Source organism: Cyprinus carpio, chromosome B16, assembly GCF_018340385.1.
Source record: "Cyprinus carpio isolate SPL01 chromosome B16, ASM1834038v1, whole genome shotgun sequence".
Taxonomy (NCBI): domain Eukaryota; kingdom Metazoa; phylum Chordata; class Actinopteri; order Cypriniformes; family Cyprinidae; genus Cyprinus; species Cyprinus carpio.
In genome coordinates, this window is record NC_056612.1 from 6,650,452 (window position 1) to 6,667,792 (window position 17,341).

The 17,341-nt window shown below is 35.8% G+C and overlaps 1 pseudogene; it reads right to left on the minus strand.

Moving 5' to 3' along the window:
• The window catches only part of LOC109075091, a 228,828-nt pseudogene that overhangs the window by 134,253 nt on the left and 77,234 nt on the right, over positions 1-17,341 (minus strand).

Here is a 17,341-nt window from a genome sequence, read left to right on the forward strand (position 1 = left end):
GGCCTTTCGGACGTCTCTTTCAATGTACATCACCAGCCTGAGAGAAGGGTTGGCAAAACATTATTATTCATCTGCAGACACCCAGACCAAACAGAGAAAGAGAGAAAGAGAGAGAGAGAGAGAGAGAGAGAGAGAGAGAGAGAGACAGATCTGAAACACACAGTGGGGAGAGGATAGATGCTTTTAATCAATTACACTCAACAGCTGGAGGGGTGACAGAATGGAGATGAAATGGTGTTGATCCTGAAACAATATCAGGAAGGGAATGAGGTCTGTCTGCCTGGCTAAAAAGACCAGAGAAAAGCAAGATGCATCTGGCAAGGAATTGAATTTGAAGTGTATAAGGTACGAAAATTGGAGGCTGAATTAGAGATGAATGAATGTGACTTGATTCAAACATGTGGACCGACATATTATAATTGATTAATGGGGTTGGTGTTCTCTTGGTAGAAGCTTGGATCAGATCTCTTGGGATTCTGGGAAAATTGCCTTGGATCTTACATTATGATACCAGCACACAACATTCATCTTTAAAAAATAAATTATATACATAAATTATATATTTATATATATATATATATATAAAATTATATATATAAATTATATATTTATATATATATATATATATATATATATATATATATATATATCAGACATATAAATCAGACATTGTTGTACTTTTTCCACCAAAAATGTCCAACTGTTTGTGAACTATATTTATTTTTTGATTTTTTGTAATTTCAGCCAAGTATTGTGTTTGAAAGCATTCTGTTTTATAAATGACAGTGATATAAAAAAAACATTAAAATATTTTTTTTTCTTGGAATAAAATGGCCAAATCCTTTGCTAAATTTAATTTCATGGCAAGCATTTTACATGAATATGTACATTTAAACATTTATTTATTTTTCCATCATTATGTGATGAAATGTACCTGATATGACAACATAAACAGTAGGGCTTTTTTCCATATATAAATCATATATAATTAATAAAACAGTTTCATTGACATTCAGCAATGATTTTGATTTGCAACAGTGAGCATCACAAAACAAATGTGCACACAGTATTACTGCATACTGTGATTGTCTATTTATATTTACATTTTAATAAACAATGTTGACTTAAATACTGTATATGAGCACAAAAACCTTGTATGCATGCTATTCAGTTGACATACACATACTGTAAGTGCACTTTCATGTAATTTTTTTGCATTTATGTTGTAAAGCCAGTTTTGGAATTTTCCATAATATTTAGGATCAAATCTGATCATGCGTGTGTGAGGCCCTGGTCTGTGACAATTATAAAACAAAAAAAACCTAATACAATAATAATGCATTACTTTGACAAATAAGATTTCTTATTCAGTTGAATGGGATTGCCATCAGGTGAATATCTTTAGTCAAATTACTTAAGTCCAATTAATTTGAAAAGTAATAGCACTCCTCTCCTAAAAAAAAAAAAAAAAAAAATACTGCATGATTCAATGCATCAATCATCTTTGTAGTACAATGTGTGTAGAAACAAGTTAAACAATAACCTTTAGGATTTGTAAGAGGCTTGTTCAAATCCATAAGCTTAAGAATGAGCAAAAGTAATAGTGCCTTAGCAAGCTTACCATAAATTCAATTTTAACACTTGGTATTAGAATCTCAATGACAAAAGAGCTATTGATTCAGTCTCACCTTTAGTATCTCAAACGAAGCAATTCATTACAAACAACTGAAGCGTCTCATGAGAGAAGTAGCTAACATGTAAAATTCATGATATTGTTATGTATGTCATGGACACAGTGAAGAACATGAATAAGAAAATAGATGATAGACCTTGGGTAGAAGTGAGGATCAGGCCATTCTCAAGAACTGCTGATCACTGTAGTAGCATATCTTCTCTGATTTATAAATCACTTTAAAGAAATAGAGAGGCCAAATAAACTATTTGTGTCACTATTTACTTCATTATTGTCTTCACCATTTTGCCTAAAGTATCAAATAGTCAATATTCACTTCTTTTCATCTCCACTTCATCTTTTCTTTTTCATACCATTGCACTTTAGCATATTCAAACTTGACTAGACTTTGTGAGAATCAACGGCAGTTAGCATCACTGACAACAAACAAGGAATGTCTTTATGCACCAAGTATAAATATGACATTTGAGAGGTATATGGCAAGATTTTCAGTAAATGAAGACTTAACTTTATATCTGTCCCTCATGCAAAACTCATATGACTTGTGGAGACTTGCACATAAAGGTCACATTAGCAAAATTTCAGTGTGAAACATAAAGCTGTGTGTCAATGTGGTGCATTCACATGACCAATTTGAACATAAGCAAAATCTGCATTTAAGTTGGTCTCTATTGCCCTCACACAAATTTGCAGATTGCGCAGAATCTTATTGAAATTCCTATTGACTGAATTTCACAAAGCAATGGTAAATGTGAAAGCACCTTATAGTAAGTCACATATGTTATTTATTTATTTATTTTTTATATTAATATATATTTGTATTAGGTATGTAATGGTACAATACAAAATAAATAAATAAAGCAAACAAACAAAAAAAATTGCATGTATCTTGGCTCTGAAGTAGGGCTGTGCAAAAAATCGAATACGATTTTCATGCGCATCTCATCAGTAAAGACGCTCCTGTAATTAGTAGTATATCTCCAGCACGTGCGTTCAGATCAGGGTTGCCAGGTTTTTACAACAAATCCTGCCCAGTTGCTTCTCAAAACTAGTCCAAAACTAGCCCAGGAGGTTCCCCGACAAAAAAATTGCATCCCGGGGTTAAAACATACGTTTTTTGGCATGGTTGCCTTGGTAAAATTCTCATTTTAGGGGCTAAATATCACGTTATTGGTATTGGGGTCGCTTCAACCCGCGGACATGGAAAAAACAACCGCAGACTTGGCAACACTGGTTCAGGTGGAGCGGCATTTACTACACAGAGCCGTAGTCCACCGACAACCTACACAAAATCGCTTTCAAAATCGACAAAGAATCGCCTGCGATTTTAAAATCGATTTTGTGTAGACTGTCAGTGAATTACGGCTCTGTGTAGTAAATGCCAACCAGTGTTGCCAAGTCTGTGGTTGTTTTTCGTGTTCGCGGGTTGAAGCGACCCCAATACCAATAACGTGATATTTAGCCCCTAAAATGTGAATATTACCAAGGGATCCCTGCCGAAAAACGTACAGTTTAACCCCGGGATGCAATTTTTATCGGGGAACCTCCTGGAAACGCGATTGGGCTAGTTTTGGACTAGTTTTGAGAAGCAACGGTGCAGGATTTGTTGTGAAAACCTGGCAACCCTGATCTGAACGCACGTGCTGGAGATATACTACTAATTACAGGAGCGTCTTTACTGATGAGATGCGCATGAAAATCGTATTCGATTTTTTGCACAGCCCTACTCTGAAGTCACGGTTTGGTACATTTTCAGTACATCAGGGAGAAAAACTAAACATATTTTTTTTTTTTTTTTTTTTAATTAAACAGTGGCTTACTTAAAACGCGTGTATGTAAATAAATAAATTCAATTATATTTACAATTTTCTCATCAAAGAGAGTCAAAATGGCATTTATTGTTTGGATCTCCTAATAAAATGGACATAATTTGAAGGATGACACTTTGTTTCAAAAGTAACAAAACATGAATTATTGGACAAGAACTTCCAAGATCATTCAGTCACTATTCTTACACTAAAAAGATGCAACTCTGGCAACAGTGCAGATATGTCTTTAAAATAGCTTGTCAAGAGCAACCTCTCCTCTCCTCTCAGTGAGAGAAATGAGATTGTGAGAGGGTGAGATCCACAGCACCAGAAGTGACAGCCCGTCTTTGCCCTCAAGCCCATGCTAATTAGGAAACACTGTTAATTAACTTGTTTGCAACCAGCACTGCACACTTCTATACAACAGTGCCTCAACATTTCCCCGCAAGCGAGTCAGTTCCTCCCAGCCCCTCATAACACACACAAGCACGCAAACTGGCACACACAAATAAACACACACACACACACACACACACACACACTTCTGCTGAGGCGCGTCTCTCAAATTAGACACGGATGAAAAAGCAAACAGTGAGAAAACTGCACAGAGCCCAGCAGTGTGGGAAGGAAATGCACCCAGCAATTATACCAGAGGCTGAAAGTAAGTTTGAACAGAGGACTAGAGGGAACACACTGGATTAAACTCCAATGAGAGAGCAATCGCCTACTTAACTAGCACACTCAACAAAGAGGAGAACTGGGACCTGAATGCAAACCTGGCAAATACATACTGTATTAAAGCTGCACTGGCCAAACAAATAAAAGCATAAGCTAAAATGAGCATTACAAACATTTAACAGCACTTGTTTGGATGACCAAAACTCAATAATGAAAGATTTTATCTTTGCTTTGAATTAGTTGCTCAGTGGCTTGACTCTATTGAATTGTAATTGGCACTGAAATTAACACAGAAGTTCTGTGCTTAGGGATATTCTTGGTAAAACCCTTCCGAGAATAGTCGTTATAAAAAGTGCCAACAAAACTAAAAGCTTTAAATGCCTCAATGTCCAGTAAACAGAAATGTGAGACATTACAACCGAAAGCAGTACAATAGCAGCACATATAATTCATTATATTGAATTTTTTCAATCAAAACAGTAAAATTGATCATATTCATTCTATTAACCCTCTGGAGTAGACCAACACGAATACGCTTTTTGTGACATATTCTCCTGATAACCCCGAAAAGAACTTAAATTACACTTTCAGTTTTGATCATACAGATAAGAGCAATACATCAATCAAATCTGTAAAGGGTCTACTTTTATTTGTATATACACATAATAATGTGTATAATAATGCATAATAACAATGTCTGCCACCTTGGTTCTGCGTGATCTTCATTTAGAAACGCGTCATTAAAATGAACTGTAACTCAGCAAATACTCAACAAAGAGACATGAGAGATATATCTATAGAAAGCTTGTCATGTCTAAATTTAAACTAAGCAAGTCTTATCGAAAACAAATATTCTGTGATAAAGTAATCTATATGAAAACAATGCGATGTCCAGTCTTTCACGTCTCCCTTCATTATATCTAATGTGACCACGTGCAGAGCGCGCTATTGATATTACAATCGTCTACGTGAAGCTCACGGCGTGTGAAAGCCCCCATAACAGCAAACAAAGCAGTGAGACTGTTCTTCAAGGTTTTTTTATTTTACTGTTCGCTTTGCGCTGAGAGGAATAATACCGGTACATAATTCACCCCAAGAAGACGTGCTGAGAGGAATAAGATTTGGATTACCTCAGAAAAAAGAATGAAGCGGCTTGATCATAAACGTAAAAGTGATCATAAAAGTATTTTATTATTATTATTTTTTTTTTTTTAATTAATCTTCTTGTATTAGTTTTCACATAACTTGTACACATTTTACTAGTTAGACTTTTTCCAAATTATAACACCTGACTAAATGTATAATCAAGTGAAACATTATGAAGTTTCATTCACAGCACCTAAATGCAGGCTCTCCAAGCCTGCATTTATTCAATCCAAAATACATAGTAGCATTTGCTAACGCAGTAATATTGTGAAATATTTTTACTATTTAAAATAACTGCTTTCTATTTGCATATATATTAAAATGTAATTTATTCCTGTGATCAAAGCTACATTTTCAGCACCATTACTCCAGTCTTACTCCAAGTGCAAAAATATACACTATACCATTCAAAAGCTTGGAGTCAGTATATATAGAAATTAAAACTTTTATTTAGTACACACATGATGATAAGTACAATAATCATGTTACAAATGATGTTGTTCTTTCAATTCATCAAAGAAAACGGAATAAATTATTCTTTTCAACATTATTATTATTATTATTATTATTAATAATAATAATAAATGTTTTTTTGAGTAGCAAATCAGAATATTAGAATGATTTCTGAGGGATCATGTGACTGGAGTAATGATGCTAAAAATTCAGCTTTGAAAGTCAGCTTTGAAAGTCAGCTCGCAAGTGAATCCCAAGTTATTTTGTGGGATAATTAAATATATTCTTAATAAAGTATAAACATAAAAATATATACATTTATTTTGTCCTCACATTCTTTATTGTAACTCTTCCCTCTCAGTCACACACCTGGCTTAAAGGCTCATTATGCAGCTCATTACACGGGCCTTTGTCTTCTCAGGTGTGAATCACACAAATATTGATGGTCAATCACGCCTGCTCGCATATGCCCTTTTGAAACAAAAAGTGTCTTAGAAATTTAAATCAATCTATTGTTTTCTGTGAGTAAGTAAACAAGATGATTTTCACATCTATTGAAGCAAAAATTCTAGGCTGCCAGATCCAGGTTTGACAGTCTTGTGAACAAATGTTCTCTATGTGTTTTATGACCTTATTTCAGTAACTTCAAAATTTTAGTTTTTCACTAACCACATATAAACGTTGTTTTCTCAAAAACACAATCATGTACATACATGCTATTTACATATAATTGTAGCCCAATTTGTGCTGAATACAGTGACTTTAGCCATGTATTTGTTCATAAGCAACTGAAAAAAAGCACAAAAGTCAGGGGATGTCAAAACTTCTCCAGGCCCCAAAACCACCTAGACCTCAGAGGGTTAAAGTCCATTTATAAAGTTTTTTTTTTTTTTTTTTTTTTTTTATCATTTCAATATTTTTTTTTCAATCAATCATTTGATTGATGCTGTTCTGAAGAATTTTCTGTAAACAAGTTCACTGAAGAGTCCAAAAAATTTAAAACTGGCCACCCACTCTCGCAGTGGCCTTGGTTCTTGGAAAAATGACAAGTGTTTGTTACAGCTTTTATGAGCAATTTGCACTTTTACATAAAACACTCACCCTTATCTATGACAGATAAAGGATCTTGGTATGAAACTAGAGTATAAAAACCACAAACCAGACTAAAACTAGACCAAAATGGAAAAGCCATGGGTGACAAACTAAGGACACCCTATGATTCAGTTTCTTGTAGGTCCACTTTTAGTAGCAATAACTTGAAGTAATCATCTTCTAGATGACTTTACCAGTCTCTTTCATGGGTTTGGAAGAATCTGGCCCATTCTTCTTTACAACGCTGCTCCAGTTTGTTGAGGTTTGTGGGCATTTGTTTACGCACAAACAACTTAACTTTCAGTCTGTGTTTGTTTATTGGTCTGGCTATTGGCTATGGCGCCGACTACAAATGCAGTTAAAGTCAAAGTACCACTAAAGCGATTCGAAAGCATGCTCTACAGCTCTCCTGGTACTTTGATGTCACACACCGATCAGTCTGCGCATCGCTGCTTCAAGTCAAACACATGCAACATTTGTTTTAGCTTGCTAGCTAATGTAATCCACTTGTTAATTAGTTTGCTTGTTTAAAAAAAAAAAACATCTACTTTAGAGGGACATTCTTTGCAGGAAGTCTCTGGGAAATTAAGTTTAGGCCACAAAAGTGTGCATTTCCCATTAATGGTAAATTAATATTGATATTGTATGGAAAATGAGAAATATGGGGGGGAGGGGGTGTAATATTACTGTCGATTTCACTCAGCCCAACTTATTACTCTTAATAAAATAAGTAAATAAAAATTGGCATCACTGGCATGTGAATGTGGGTGGAATGTGTTTTTCCATTTTTTCTTTTCTTTTAGCTTAAATCAGAAAGTAGAGCAAGTTAAAAAAGTAAAAAAAAAATGCAGCCCAGTTTCAATAGATGGTCTTTCTGTACTCAGAAACAGATCTGAGCTCTGAAAGTTACAGTGTGTTTTCATAGCATGTTGATCACTAAGGAGCATTGTATTCCTTTTGCTATGGCTAGTTTCAAGTATTCTCAGCAAATGAATGATCACTGATGTAAGGATTGCAAACAATATGTCTCGCCATTTCACAATCAGTTTCCAGAAATGAAGCAAAATAAAATACAATTGGGAGAGTGTGGGCTACATTCCCAATCATACCTGGCATTGAGCTCATCTGCAGAGAATGCTGTTTGTTCTTAGATTAGACTGATTGAGCTTGACGGCTGTGTAGGTGACCTCCATTGATTCTATGTGATGTGTGTTTCAATGTGTTGAAAAGCTACAGCCAAAAGAATTGTTCCCTTGAGAGAGAAATATGAAGTCATTGGAGCTTATGGCTGAATAGGATTTCTTCTAACCTATGCAGAGAAGATTTGGGCTGATGCTTGTTTGTTTTCTATTTGTATAGGTATGAATACATGATCCCAACCTTCCTCCACAAAAAATAATAATAAAAAAAAACCTACTAGGACGAGCATCTGCATTTAAAACGTTATTTGCGAGCACTATTAAAATATGGGCACTATAATAGCTTGCATTATCAAGCACCACTAATTCAGAAAATTGAAGGGGTCATATGAAGTTGTGCATTTGGAGTAATGCAATGTGTTTATGTGGTTTGAGGTTCAAAAAACATTGCTTTTCACATAATACACATTATTGTTTCTCCTCTATGCCCCTCCTTTTTGAAACGCATCAATTTTACAAAGCTCATTGTTCTGAAAAGCGAGGTGTGCGGTGATTGGCCAGCTATCCAGTGTATTGAGACTGGCAGAATGCCTCAAGCATGTGACAGAAATGTTACGCCCCTTACAATACTGTCATGCCATGTGTCCCTGTTCGACGAGACAAAAGCAATAAAACCCATTACAAACGAGGCATTTGTTGCATCCAGTGGGGACATAATTGCTGATTATACTGACTTTTACTGTCTTTTTACACGTTGTGTATTGTGCCACGTAAACATAAAACCATGTCTGCATTTGTGATCGGAGAAATGGCAAACAACAAGCTCTACGCTACACTGCTCAAAACTCACGTTTGAATCGTCAGTGGCAAATCCTTTACATATGAAAACGTACTTACAGACTGTGAGTCAGAAGCGCCAGACTGTCCTTGCAAAGTTGGAACTGCCCCACTTTATAAAAACAGACACCGGCATTGTAGGCTACTCTCACAGGAAACAGTCCTTGTCTTCTGTAAAATGTGCTGCACACATCTGAATATTTGGGTTGAACTGTTCCCAAACAGTGTTGTAAATACAACTTAACCACTGATTTCTAGTTGTGTCCTCTTTTGGAAGGACAAACAAAGTAGCTTTGCTTTCACAACGAAACACACAGTGTCTCCACAACATGGCGCTGGCAGCAACAATGAAAATAAAAGTTGTGCCTTCTTTCTTTGCGTGAACATTTGGGCGGCGTTATGCAAATCTTCCTTACATTGTGATGAAGACATGTGGGGGCGTGTTAGAACGGGCCCTTTCAGGGGGGTGTGGTTGACTCTTGACTTTTATAAAGAATATCTCTTTGGATTTGAGACTTTAGTCTTTGCAACTTTGCAACATCTTTATGCACCAAAAGCTTGTAACACTCCAAAGAGAAAGGAAAAAATTAAATTGCATCATATGACCCCTTCAATTATCATCATCATCAAAATTGACTTCAAAAACATCAAAAGTGACACCAGCAAAAAGAAACACAAAGAACATCAATACTATGAAATGCAATTGATTGCTTTGAATGTCATTTGTGCTATAATCTACCACAGCATTCCAGTTTTTATTTTCTCTTCAGCCAAGTTTTTTTTTTTTTCAGGGTCAAGCAGAACAGAGAACATTCTTAATTGACATAAGCTTTAAAGCAAAGCTCATCTCTTACAATCTTGGGAGTAATTTGAAGAGAGAGCATTTTCAGGTGTGTAATTCATTTGATTGAGCTTTGAGTTCAAAGGAATCATTCTTATACTTCTCATAATAAAAGTGATGGGATAAAACCACACAGCCTAGGCTATGCAAAGAGTTATTAGACACCATATTTCTTTTCCATTTCAATATTCAAACAAAATCTGTGTCCAACTTTAACAGAAGCAGAAGTTGTACTTTGCTTTTGTTAAAGACATCCCAACTCACACTCCTGCATGCCTCCTAAAACCTCGACTGAAGTGGTTACCCTTCACTAAATCCCACCATAAAATGCAACACAAGCTTTCAAAATTAAATTTCCAGTGATTGCTGAACATTTTTAATTGTGTACAATTGTAAAAATTTTACAGAAACAGATTAATGTAAATTTAGAAACATTTTATTTACTTTGGTTGTTGCACGTATTGCAGCAGTTCAGAAACAAAACCCCACCCTAAACCCAACCGATAGTGTTAACAAAATCAAAAGTGAGATAAAAACGTATTTGGTAAAGTAGCTATGCCATTTTAGCTTGCTTCAGCAAGTCTTTGGTTTTTTTTTTTTTTTTTTTTTTTGAGTATCATGACTCGTTTCACAGTACTCCATATCACAAGGGCAATGTTGTATCAAGTGAGCTACAGAGCAAGTTTACTACATCGGGAAAGTCATACATGGAACTGGTTATGTAAAATGTCAAAATGTATTAGTTTAAACTGTATTAGGAAAAGTGTTTTGAGGTCTTAAAATAGTAATATGAAAGTAACCACATGAAAATACAGAACAGAAATAAAAATTGTTGTTGTTTTACTGACACTAGTGTTAATTTCAGCTGGATACTGCAGTGAATTGTATGCACAGGTGTGTTTTTAGAGTTTTAGAGTTTTTTTTTTTTCCAAGGATCCTAAGTTGTTAAAATGCTACTGACCAATCCTACCACTGCAATTTTGCTATCGGCTACATTGTCTGACAAGCTGTTACTCTTGCCTATTATAATGCTGCCTTCAAGTCCTCTTGGGAACTTCCTTCTTATTAGCTAGGTGAATTGTTAATAATCAGTGTGCATTCAGCTCAAGTAAATATTAACAAAGAATTACAATTAAAAATGGAAAGAGAGACAGAGAATAAATAAAGCATGACGGTTAAAAAGCTAATTCAATCAAAAATAGAAAACAAATATACTTCCAGTTATTAAAAAAAAAAGAAAAAAAAAGAAAAAAAGATTATGAGCAAATATATATTGTGGTCCCCGCAGACCAGATCCAAGAACATTTTGGATATCTTAAGTGATAACCCATTTTTCTGAGGATTAATAAAGTGATTTACAGTTTTTTAGTTTTTATTTATATATTTTAAAGTAAACACTTAAGAACAGCTCTTTTCACATGCAGTATTATCATCAACTGTAATTATAACACAATTGAGGCTTCTCTCTACCATAATTAGTACTTACCTTGAAACGTCTCTCTCACCCTCTATTTTTTTTTTTTTTTCTGTGTGAATTCATGTTTTGGTCAATGAGCCATCATCACCACAAATCTAAAATACACAAGAATGATATTTCATCACAAGAGCACCCATATAGAGAGCACTATGGGGGTCCTCACAAAATTGAACGCACCTCCGCTTACTGACAGGAGAGAGGCAATAATGACAACCCTGGTATTTACAAGTGCACCAATGCCTCAGAGTTCTGTGGCTGCCAGACTGGATTAGCCTATAATAAATTTCCTCCTCCCAAAAGGCTATCATTTTCCCTCTCTCAGAATGAATTGTTGTCGGATGTCAGGGATACTCAGCACTCGTAGGTGAGGAGGCACGTGGGAGAAAATGAAAATCCAGAGACATGAGCATGATTTACAAAACCATTTACTCCGAGATGTTAGAATCAAGCAGCCCTTTATAAGTTGGACACAGCAAGCCAGCCGCTACATTACCTGAGGAAGAATAGAAATGAGGAAAGGGAACAGTGAATTTCACAATAAATTACATTTACCGGGCACCAGAACTGCTGTGCGCGGTTGAGTCTACATGCATACAGTAATAATTGGAATCCTGCGCAAGATCGTTTTTTGACTGAATGACTGGGAACAACAGGAGTGACAGGGTAACATTTTATTCCCTAGCGTTCTTTGTTATCCTGACAGTTTGAGCTGTAATGCAGTGATTTGTGAACCAGCTCTTATAGACCCACAGAATGGGGTCATATATTTGGTCTTTGTCTGCTTTGAGGCAACATTTTCAACTTATCAGTGAATTATCAAACCCTTGATTATATGAATTAGGTGTGTCAGAGCACAGACATCCCTCCTTTGAGAACTGATGATGGTCTCTGGGAGCAGCTTTAGATCTACTGCTGTACAGAAAATAGACCAGATTTTCTGATTAATGGAATCTAATTTAAAGAGTGGGCAGCACGAGGCGGAGATGCAAGAGAACAGCTCCAGCTAAACCAAGGACACTCAAATTTCATTTACCAGCAGCCAGTCAATAAAATAACCTGGTAAGCATATCAATATTTCATTTTAGGCTGTGTTTTTTTAATATACAGTAACCAACAACCAGAGAAATGCCTTAGATCAGCACCAACTCAGTTGCAAATGCTTTAAAACCCTTTCATTTGTAGTTAAGGTGAATTTAAATATGCAAATCCTATTTTAAAATGTATTAAAATTAGATATACTCTGCCTGCTGAAATCTCTCCAAGTTGCCTAGGATATTACAATGAACATTCAGAGAATCCTTAGGCCGCTAAGGTCAGTGTACATGACTCTACCCTCAGGAAAAATGGGATCCATGGCAGACTAGCAAGGAAGACTCAAGCAAACATTAAAACCTGTCTCAGGTTTGCAGCTGGATGATCCTCAAGAGTTCTGGAACAGTGTCTTACAGACAGATGAATTCAAAAGAAAATGTTTTGGGAATGGTTTTCCGCATCAGGACCTTGGATGCCTTGTCGTAGCTGAAAACATAAATTCTGCTGTGTAGCAGAGAATGTTAAACCATCCATCTGTGAATTCTAGCTGAGGCACAGTTGGATCATGCAGTAAGACAATATTCCACAACATAAAAGCCAGGACCTAAAACATGCAGTTCATGTTCGAAAGCCCACAAATATCACTGAGCAGAAGCAGTTCTGTGAGGAGGAGTGGGTCAAAATTCCTCCACAGTGTGTAACTGGTAAAACTGTTGTAAGTGTTTATTTGCAGTTATTGCTGCTAATAGGGGTGTAAACAGTTGGAAACACTAGTTGTTTAGCCAACATTAAATGTATATTTTTACAATAGCTGTGTTGAAATTGCTCCCAAATAATACATATATATATATATATATATATATAAAACAAAAGTATGAAGGGGATTATAAACGAAACCTACTTGACCAGAACAGATCATTTATCAATATCCCAACAAACAGAAAACCCTTAAAGGGACACTTCACCCCAAAATGAAAATTTTGTCATTAATAACTTACCGCCATGTTGCTCCAAACCCGTAAAAGCTTCGTTCGTCTGCAGAACACAATTTAAGATATTTTGCATGAAAACCGGGAGGCTTGTGACTCTCCCATAGACTGCCAAGTAATATACACGGTCAAGGTCCAGTAAAGTATGAAAAGCATCGTCAGAATAGTCCATCTGCCATCAGTGTTCAACCGTAAAATTGTGTTCTGAAGAAGAACTAAGCTTTTATGGGTAACAACATGGGGGTAAGTGATTAATGACAAAATTTTCATTTTGGGGTGGAGTATCCCTTTAAATAATGTATATTTGCCAGTACACGTCAGGTTTTCTTCACATGTACTTTTCATAGACCTTCTGGAGGTTTGTTAGACTAGTTGGTTATTTATATACTTTTGTCTGTTTTATACTTTTGTCCATAGAGTTAGCAGTTACATGGATGCAGTTAGCAACTTGCAGTATAAACAACTTAGACCTACAACTTACACTTACATTATAATCGGAAGCCAGATTCATCTGAAAGTCTGATTATGTGAGAACTCCTCATTATTAACTCTTTCCCCACCATTGACGAGTTATCTCGTCTTTTAGAAGACAACGCTTCCCCGCCAAAGACGAGTTTTTACGGCTTTTCATGTTTTCGCTGTTATACACTCGGGGGCACTATTACACATCTTCTGAATGAGTGCAAAACCTCCCACACAAAATCACACGTGAACAGGACAGAGAAATGAGCGATCTCTTATGTAAACAGATGCATATTAAAAATAACGCAATCATCAGCAATAGACAGCATATAAATGAAAACTGCATAATGTTACGGAGTAAAATGTTGATTCAGGAAGTGGTATATGTCTGTGCAAGCTTTGGAGGTGTTGATGGAAGCAATTTACTGGATTTATGCTTTGATAATCATACTGAATATTATCTAGATGTAGTTTTTAATAAAAATGTGATTTTCTCACCTTTTTGCTCAAAACTATACATTTTATGAAACCTACCTATATTCAAGTGTTGATAAAAAAAGAAGAAGAGTGCTTTAAGCTAGAATAAAACTTGATCTTTATTTTGGTGTATTGCATATTCAAATATTCATACTGTAAAATACTGGAGGCCATCAAATTTTAGTGAAAATCAACAACTTTTTTTCAAAAAGGCTGGCAGGGAAAGAGTTAACATAACAGCATACTTTACACTTACAATTTCAGGATGACTAACTATATTTTCATTTTATAAATTTGTTCTTGGGACATTTCTTAGAAACATTTTCTATTAACACTTCCAACCGCTGTCTAGCTGACTATAATCATGCTATTTTAAATATTTGCATACTTAACTGTCATCTTTTTTTTTTTTTTGCTCCTACAATTTGTACAATGCAGTACACTGAGAACCCATTATTAAGATTTGAAATAAACTTTAATTAGTGGAAATGTCAATAGTAGTTAATGGTAAGCTAACTAAAACATTAATAAGGTGCAGTTGGATTTACGCTCAGTCACTGTTGGTTTTGCATGAGCTCCCCACACAAATTTTGCTTGGGTTTAAGTTAGTCCCACAGATTGGCCATGTTACCCAACAGAAATCAACTTGGTTTGAAAGTGACTTAATGCATCGCTACACTGCTGACAATGGGCCTTTCTTGCCTGGGAACATTTTTAAACTTAACAGCACCTTTGCCAAGCAAGAGCTAGAATAAAAAAGGTTTTGGGTAAGTTGTTACCACCTAAAATTACCACCGACAACCCAGCATATAACTTTAAAAATTAATTAGACAGTCCATTAAACAGATCCAAATCATAAATATGTCATTGTGATGCTCAAATGAAGCACAATAATTATGAAAAATAAAACCCAGATGGATGTTATGGAAATCCCACAAATGCATTGTTAGAGTATAAGGGCGTTAGAATTATCAGTTAACCACAGTAGCGGTTAGTTTTCTACAATGCAGATATTCTGCAAAGTCCATTTCTGCTGCCTCTAAAATGAAACATTCTTATCTCAACGTTTAAATGAAAAACTCCAGTAGAGCTCCAACCCCTCCTCCATCAGAAACCTCCAGAGGACCAATCCTAGAACAGAGACATCTCCTCACTACCTCTGAGCTCTGCTGCCGTCTCATTGAGTTAAAAACATCCCCTTATCTGGGAGCTGGGAGAACTCCATGTGTCTGCTCAGACCAGAGAGGGGCTGGGCACAACGTGTCCGGTTTGACATGTCTGAGGCAGGCTGCAGCACTCTTCTGACAGGGCTGCATGCAGCAGACGCTGCACAGCTAATTAGAGAAGTGTTTATGAGAACAGCGAGGAAACGCTCTCACTCTGGGAGATGGAGCGCTGGGTCACTTCTGACACACTCCATCAGTGCGGCACTGCTTGGACTCAGAGGTACATGGAGAAAATGAGGAAGAGAAAGAGATGAGGAGAGAGAGAGAGTGCAAGAAGAGAGAGCACATCTCGTTCCTGGGATTGTTGCAGAGGAAACGCTAGTGATGACAGACATCCTATGTTTGTAAGACAGTGATGAGGCCAATTAGGAGCTTCAGCTGTTCAAGACTGGCTTCAAATTAAATATAGATGAATTAGGAGAACATGATTAAAGAAAATGACCGGTTGTATTCTGAAGATGTACATACAAAAGGAATAATGAGATCAGTTTCCAGATCCAGTCTTCTTATGTAAGATCAAGGAAAGAGACTCAATGATGGAAAAAGTAACGGTTTTAAATGGTTGGCCTGTTTCTGTCATTGGTTTCGCAGTTAGAGGTCAAGCCAATCTGCTGCAAAGCCAAAAGGAGCTGGATTAAGGAAACTGATTTCCAGAGTTTGTATTGCAGAATTTTTTATTTTTTTTTTTTTTTTTTTGCAATGCTCTGAAAGTGTCTCATTGTTTACACTTTTTCAGGGAAATCTATAATTAACATATCACTTACAGCTGTCTGGGATATACTTAAACTGGGATATGTTTCAACTTTAAGAAATATATATATATATATATATATATATATATATATATATATATATATATATATATATATATATTTTATATACAATTTTACCTTACAAATACATTTTAGCTGCTGTATTGTAATCATCTATTCAATTTGTTCAATATCAATTTCATTAATTAAACTGATTAAAATATAAGGGATAGTTTGTGTGTGTGTGTGTGTGTGTGTGTGTGTGTGTGTGTGTGTGTGTGTGTGTGTGTGTGTGTGTGTGTGTGTGTTTGTGACATATCAGGACACAACTTTGTATAATGACATGGGTATGACACAGGTATTACAAGGAGAGGGTGACTTATGAGGACATAACCCATGTCCCCATTTTTCAAAACACTTAAAAACCATACAGAATGAGTTTTTTTTTAGAAAGTAAAAATGCACAAAGTTTCCTGTAAGTGGTAGGGTTAGGTGTAGGGCGATAGAATATACATTTTGTACAGTATAAAAACCACTATGGGATGTCCCCACTTTTCACAAAAACAAACGTGTGTGTGTGTGTGTGTGTGTGTGTGTGTGTGTGTGTGTGTGTGTGTGTGTGTGTGTGTGTGTGTGTGTGTGTGTGTGTGTGTGACCCTGGACCACAAAACAAGTCATAAGGGTCAATTTTGTGAAATTGGGACTTATAGATCACATGAAAGCTGACAAAATAAGCTTTCCGTTGATGTTTGGTTTGTTAGGAGAGGACAATATTTGGTTGAGATACAACTATTTGAAAATCTGGAATCTTAGGGTGCAAAAAATCAAAATATTAAGAAAACTGCATTTAAAGTTGTCCAAATGAAGTCCTTAGCAATGCATATTACTAATCAAAAATTAAGTTTTGATATATTTACAGTAGGAAATTTACAAAATGCATCAGACACTGTCAGGGAAACTGGCAGATGGTGACGAGCAATCATAATGCTTGTCATCATGTTTAACGCCCCTTTCACAGCATCTGCAGTAAACAAAAAAATGCTCCTGAAGTTAATCTTCAGCTATGTTCAACCAATAGTACTTTTCTACTAATCTTAGCTAAGGGATTGACAGCAGAGAGAGATTTGAAGGTTGAGAGAATAATACTCATCTATTTAATCTATTCATAATACTCATCTCTTTCATGCTGCGTCTAGAGGCAGCTCTCCCCTTATATATTCTCATCTATACTCTATCATC